The following is a 6046-nucleotide window of genomic DNA, read 5'->3' as shown; positions in this document are numbered from 1 at the left end:
TAGTTTGCTATTGAGCATTTAATTCTACTTGGATGTCCTCAATAAATGTTTATTTGCAAAAATTAATGGCTTTTAGAAGCACATGATATCATAGGTCTGACCTATGATTGCAATTTAAGTCTTTAACTACTAAATTTGACTTAATAAATGAAAGCTAAGTATTAGAAATTAAAGAATGACTATATATGGCCTTTGGAAGAATAATTCAAAGTTGATAGGGGATCTTTAGGGCTTGTCATTAAAGTAAAGAAAATGAATTATTTTTAGTTTGTAAACTCCTATTGATTTTAGAGCAGTCACAAAACTCTAATACTCATATAATTAGTGTGCTGTGAGAGCATATTATTTTTATCTCTAAGAGAGAAATTGATTTCTGAGAGCCTTGATACCTTAGAAAGATTTTGGAGAGACAAAAGTAAAACCTTAATGGTTTAGGAGAGGTATTAGTACATGCTTTTTTAGTGTTATTGGGGTTGTATTTTCCTTTCAGTGATTTGACAATATACAAAAGGGGACATTTTAGAAATAAATGAAATGATCTTATTTAACTCCAAGCACAGATTTGGCAGAGCAGAGATACAAAGACATATGTGAATAGAGAGTTAAATTACATGAGCAGTATTATAAAGAAATCAGCCCATATCTTCTTGGGAATCACACATCTCCTTACCCCAGAACAAAGTATACCTTCCATAAACCAGAAGGTAGATTTGCTGCATATGACTCTTGTATAGGTACAAATCACTGCATTTCATCTAGTAAAAGGCACTATTGATTTTAAGTCATTCCATTATTTTAAGTGCCAGTATATGAAAAAGCGATGTCAATTAAACAGTTATATGGTGTTTTCATATCACTAAGAATTCATATTTTGTTGAAAGAACTCTTTTGTACTTACTTAAACATATACTTCTATTATTTATCACTCCTGTACATATTCAAAAAGGAAAGTATTAGTTTAATATTTTGGATTGGGCTTTTCTAAACTTAATCACCTTCAGAGTACAACTCCACTGAATCACTGTGACTCACTCATCATCATCTGTGTTTTCCCACACAGTATCAGCCTCTGTGCCCTCAGGAGTGCTAATGTTGAATCATTTCTTAAAAGAATGTATCAATATTGTCTATGGGATTTCTTCCAGGCTGTTGGCATACATTCTGTGCATTTTGATGGTATCATCAGATGGTTTATCTGACAACAAAGGCTCAGTATTCTTTCTTCAAATGATCTGCAAGTGGTTTGTTGACCAGAGCATCAAAGGGATGTCGTTCTATCTAGCCCCCAGGAGGCACAGCCAGGTCTGTGCATAGCAGGCAGTGATAATTACATAAGAACTGCTACCTGGCTGGCAGAACTGCATGACCATCCTGATTTCAGATTTGTTAAGTTGGGCAAGCTGGGTTTTGTCATTTTGTCAATATGGCAGACATTATTATATATTACGTCCACTTAATATCTGGCTACCCTGTACATGACATGTCCTGTATCTCTGGCCACAGATATACATGTTTTCGGGCAGACAGTATGGAGAGAATGGATGAATTTAGCACACTGCTTGACATTATTATTTGATATTTGGTGCTTATGGGAAGATCATTTTAACATTATTGAGTGACTAGGAACATAAAGAGGCACTAGAGACTCTGAAAGTGGATGACAGAAAAAAGATGTGTTGTTTCCATTGATTTGCCTGAGAGATTTTTGTAGTCTCTTTTCATATAGCTGGAGTTGTTCTCCAAGTTACATAACCACATATGTGAACATCACTCCCCACCCCACCCTTGTCCTTCCCCTACATGCTCATGTCTTATTCATAAACAGTTAGGTGCTTTGTTGGTTTGGTGAACCAAAATCTCACCTACTATTGCTTCTACATCTTCCAGAACCCAATCATTATCATTATTATTCCTACTCTTTTAAAGCTTTAAATGATACTGTTATTTTGTGCCATTTCTTAATTTCCCTAAAATTCTGAATGTCATATTTTTAAAAATTTCAAATAATTAACAATCATTTTGTTTTGAAATTGTTGCTTATAATTTTGTGAAGTCTTTGAAGGTGGTTGGAAGAGCATGAAGACATTATAAAATGAAAATTAGACTCACAGAGTAAGATTTGGTTACTGAGTTTGATTACAACCAAATCGTTCTCAGTGTTCTAAAGTGGGGGACTATTTAGAGAGCAGCTGTCCTCTTGATATTGCTGCTGTCACTGCTGCTTCTTTGCTACTAAAATTTTTATTAGCCTGACTCTTAGTTGCAAATGACAGAAATCCAATTCAAATTGGCTTAAGCAGAAAAGGGAAATGATTAGCTCATAAAAGTAATAAGTCCTGGTGTGGCATTGGATCAGGTATGGCTGGATCCAGGGGCTTATCACTCTCACCATTTGCTTCTGCCTTCCTCTGTGCTGCTCTCAGTGAAGCTGTCTTTTACTTGGCCTCTACAGCTCCACACTTAGCTTCTAGTAATTTAACAATCTCAGAAGAAAGGTTTGTTTGCCCAGTATTTCCAGTCAGAGTCCTAGAACCAGATCTCTTTGGTCTTCTTAATTTGCATGTCTATTTAGAAGCACTTACTGTGGCCAAGAGGGTGGATTTTATCGGGTTGGCCCTTTTTTAACCTTCCTGGATTACCTGCCTACTCTGGAACTATGTGGACTCAGAGTGAAGCTTCCCAAAGTAAAAGTCAAGTAGCTGGACAAAGAAGGAGGATGTTGGGTTAGCCAAAACAATGGATTCTCTTTACTGGCACTATTAAGTAGAAGCCGGTGGTCTACAGCACATGTAATCTAGTTGGCTTATGTGAACAAGTAGGGAAAGTAAAAACTACAGTAGTGAATCTGGAACTCGATCCGGGGGAGTAGATCCCTCACCTCAGCTCTGACTCTCTCAGGCTTGTAGGGTAATAGTACTTCCCCACTTCAAAATGATGTCAATCAAGTCTGAAGGGGGACTAGATGATGACATGCTACGGAGGCAGGGTGTCAAGATTGGAAGAGTCCTTCCCTGGGCGTCAGAGTCCCAGGTGCTATTTTCAGCTCTGAGAACATAGGCCAGTAAGTTTTCTGCTGCACTGTGAGCTCCTGGAGGGTAAGGACTGTACTTGATCCTGCTTTTTAAATATTTTGACTCTTTAAATTTTTTTCTTAGTCTCTCCTTCTAGATCTGTTAGATACATGTTGGGGCCTCTCACGTTATCCTCTGTATCTCTTCTCTTTCATTATTTTTAGTACATGCTCTTCCTGTGCTTATTATTCTAGGTGATTATCTTAGCTCTAGATTCCAGTTTACCAGTTTTCACTTCTAAAAAGTATACTTATTTAACATAGCTTTCATACCATATTCTGCATTTCATGTCTATATTTTCTATTTAGTTTTGAAATCTGCTTTTTCTTTCAAAGAATTTTTATTTATTTATTTATTTGACAGAGAGAGACAGACACAGAGAAAGCACAAGCAGGGGGGGCAGCAGAGGGAGAGGGAGAAGCAGACTCCCCGCTGAGCAGGGAGCCCGATGCAGAGCTCGATCCCAGGACCTTGAGATCACGACCCAAGCCGAAGGCAGATGCTTAACGACTGAGTCACCCAGGCACCCCTGAAATCTGCTTTTTTTAAAAAAATTGAACAATGTTATATTCTTGTCTTAAGGAGTCAGTATTGTCATTTATTTCTTCAAGAGTTTATACATTCTTATATTTAAGTCCTTCTTGTCTTATTCTATTATGAAGACTTCCAAAGTGTTAATTCTTCTTGGTTGCTTTTGCTGACTCTTACGGGTTTCCTTGTGTAGTCTGTAGTTTTAGGCTATGAGTTCATGTTCAGGGAGAGTTTCTTGTGAGTTCTGAGAGTGTCTTTGGTGGGTGAGATATTGCTGTCACTGTCACTGATCTGCGCTTTCTGGATGGGGGGAGTGGAGCCCCATACCTATGTGTAGTACAGGTTTGTGTTTCTGATTTCTTGGTGATTATTTTTCCACCAATGTTTTAGTGAAGGTGACCCTCTTCTTATAACCATGCTTGCAGCTTATGGTTTTAGTTCTTATCCGCAGATGGGAATAAAAATCAAAGCTCCTAATTTGTATATCTGGTTTCATTTCCTCAGTTTCATCTTTGTTTCTGGCATCTGAAGATTTCCCTCTTAATGATCTAGAGCTCAGTTGTGTAATACAAACATTTTTGTTATGTTTTCCCAGTGTATTTTTTTCCCTGTATCTGTTGTATTTCCCATCTTGACCAGAAGTCACTTACTTATTTTGCATTTCTGTATTTCCTAGTATATTGTTTTTCACATAGTGGAAATTGCACAGGGCACACAGACACAAACACACACATAAATATATTTTTAAAATTTAGTTATATGCTTAGTAACTGCAAAAGATTTTTCCAGTTAGAAGAATTATAAGGCTGGCAGAAGAAACTAGATTTGTTACATAGAAAGGAAGAAACTTGAGTTTGCCTCAGTATCATCCTCAGTCATGTTCTTATATTTTGAATAGACATCTATGTATCTGTTAAGCAGACATTACATAGATGGGTCTACGGTATATATATCATCCTGCAACTTGATCTTTTTGTTCAAATGTATTTTAGAGATTTATCTGTGATGAGATATATATTTAGCTCATTTATTTTTAAATGCTGTATAGTATTCCCTTTTAAAATATATTACTTAGTTACTCATTTATTTTCCTATTAATGAGTATTTGGAGTATTATTAATTTTTTATTACAGACTGTGTCACAGTAAACATGTTCTTTTCACACCTGTGCCAGAGTTTTCCTGTGTATCTGGAAACATTTGGGTCCAGTTGGTAGTTATGTCAGTTTACACTTCAGCAATATGTGAGAATTCCTGCTGCTTCACATTCTCTCTACAACTTGATAAGTCCTTGCCAGTCACATTACTGGGTCTAAGAGGATATTTATTTTTAATATGCATTTCTTTGTTTCTATCCGATCTTGCCATAGAACATTAAATTTCTGAGCCCTGGTTGTTCTTCCAGTAAATGCCTTTTTGCTTAAGAGAACCAGATTGTTTCTCTGGGACTTGTGATTTACATCCCTATCTTTTTTCCCTGCTGAGATTTCACTCAGTGCAACTAGAAATGCTGGGGTTCAGCTTATGCCCTGGGTCTGACAAACAGCATGGAGGAGGCTAACACCCCTGGTTCTCCTCCTTCTTTGAGAGTAGCCTGGTCTAATGAAGGCAGGTAGGAGTAACACATGTTCCTGGACTATCTGCCCCTGGCTGACTGCACTCAGTACATGTCCAGAAAAGGTCTAGTGAGATTTTTTTCCCCCCAAACATAAGAGAAAAAGGCAGCAAGTCTTGATGGAAAAAAAAAAAAAAGGGATTTAGCAATAAGAAAAATGGATTGTTTAATTAGGAGAAAGTGCTATGTCCATTTTTTTTTTAACCTCTGTCAGCTTTTCTCTCCTTATCTTGGATGACTTAAAATGGCTAAAAAGGGGTGCCTGGGTGGCTCAGTCAGTTAAGCGTCTGCCTTCGGCTCAGGTCATGATCCCAGGGTCTTGGGATCAAGCCCCACATTGAGCTCCCTGCTCAGCTGGGAGCCTGCTTCTCCCTTTCCCTCCACCTGCCACTCCCCCTGCTTGTGCTCTCTCTCTCTCTCTGTCAAATAAATAAATAAATAAAAATCTTTTTTAAAAAATAAAATGACTAAAAGAATCTTTTGCCGTGATATATATACAAAAACAACATATTTTAAGATTTATTTATTAGAGTGAGCGAGTGTGTGCGGGTGTGAGGGGCAGAGGGAAAGAGAATCTTTTAAGCAGACTCTGCTCTGAGTGCAGAGCCCCATGTGGGGCTCGATCTCATGATCCTGAGATGAAGACCTGAGCCAAAACCAAGAATCAGCCACTTAACCAACTACACCATCCAGGCGCCCCACAAAAACAACATATATTATGTGTCAGTTATGAAGCATAATAGAAAAATATATACCTATGAAGCTAATATCCAGCTTAAGAATGAAAACATTACAGTGCTGTTAATTTTCCTCTCCAACTCCTTTGCTGC

The sequence above is a fragment of the Mirounga leonina genome, unplaced genomic scaffold, assembly GCF_011800145.1.
Source record: "Mirounga leonina isolate KUSES-001 unplaced genomic scaffold, KU_Mleo_1.0 Mir_93, whole genome shotgun sequence".
In the NCBI taxonomy this organism is placed as follows: Eukaryota; Metazoa; Chordata; class Mammalia; order Carnivora; family Phocidae; genus Mirounga; species Mirounga leonina.
This window is presented reverse-complemented; position numbering follows the sequence as displayed.